Raw genomic sequence first — 1,438 nt, forward strand, 5'->3', positions numbered from 1 at the left:
TTGCCTGCAATGTATCTCTTTTGATCCCATCCCCAGAAGTGGAGGTAATGCGGAAGTGACCTTTCTCCTAGCCACAGGCTGGATGCGCCAGAGGTTTGCAGCCTGAGACTTTCCACTGGGATTGCTGGAGCCTGTCATCATCTAGGTCTTTCACCCCTGATGTTTCCATCCCGCCCCACCCCTGTGGCATTAGGCATTGCCTTTTCCAGGCTGCTCTCCTAAAATACACAGCTTCCTTAGCTCTGGGAAATGTAGCATTCAGTTCCCTCCATCTGATTAAAACAAGTTCCTCCCTTACTAAGTATGCCAGAGATGAAGGGCATTTGGGGAGGAGAGCATTGACTGTGTGCCCATCCTACACATTTAATTCTCATTTCTTTTCCGTGTGCAGTGGGTGGGATCGTCCCCGTTTCAAAACCAAAGAAACCCAGACTCAGGGTGGTTGAGTCACTACAGATGCCTGGCACTCTGATTGAGTCTAGAGCAGGCTCTTTTCCCTGTCTGGCTTCCTTTTTCTTCCCAATTTGATTCACTTCCAGGTCTGATCTTGCCTGTCTGGCTCAGGGTCAAAGGCAGAGTTGGGGTGTAGCCTCCACCTTACCAGCATACTATCTGTTCAGTCACAAATATTTATATTCCTAATGGCCTACAGTCACTGGTTTGGGGCTACAGCAGTGAGTGATCAAGACAGATAAGACTATGCAGCATATCCTAGTAGCTTATTTTATACAGGGTAGAGCACAGGGAATATAGCCAACATTTTATGATAACTTTGAATGGGGTAAAAGTATTGAATCACTCTGTTGTACACATGAAACTAACTGTAATTGATTTACAGTTGTAAATCAACCATACTTCAATAAAAAGTGTCCTCAATCAAGAAAGTTCAAACTCCTGGAGTTCCCCGTTGTGGTGCAGCGGAAATGAATCCGAGTAGGAACCATGAAGTTGTGGGTTCGATCCCTGGCCTCCCTCAGTGGGCTAAGGATCTGGCGTTGGCGTGAGCTGTGGTATAGGACACAGATGCGGCTCGGATCCTGCGTTGCTGTGGCTGTGGTGTAGGCTTGCAGCTGTGGCTAGCCTGGGAACCTCCATATGCCACAGGTGTGACCCTAAAAAAAAAAAAAGAAAGAAAGAAAGCTCAAACTCTTAAAAGACAGATGGGCCTCTGCCCATAAGAAGCTCGCATTCCAGTGGGGGTGGAGCAGACAATAAAGAAAACAAAGGAAGGCAGAACCCCAGGCGAGTGTGATCTCCCTTCTAACTCACGCTGCTTTGCCCTCTTGTGCTTGCTTTCGGAGCCCTGAGGCCCTGTGCCCAGCCACACAGACCCCCACTGCCCGCGAAGAGAGAGGAGAGGTCAGAGGTGTAAGGTAAGAGACTGGGCAAAGTCCTTCCTGCTCCCACTTGGGGCTGAGAGTTTCTTGCGAAGAATGAT

The sequence above is a fragment of the Phacochoerus africanus genome, chromosome 2 (genome assembly GCF_016906955.1).
Source record: "Phacochoerus africanus isolate WHEZ1 chromosome 2, ROS_Pafr_v1, whole genome shotgun sequence".
Lineage (NCBI taxonomy): Eukaryota > Metazoa > Chordata > Mammalia > Artiodactyla > Suidae > Phacochoerus > Phacochoerus africanus.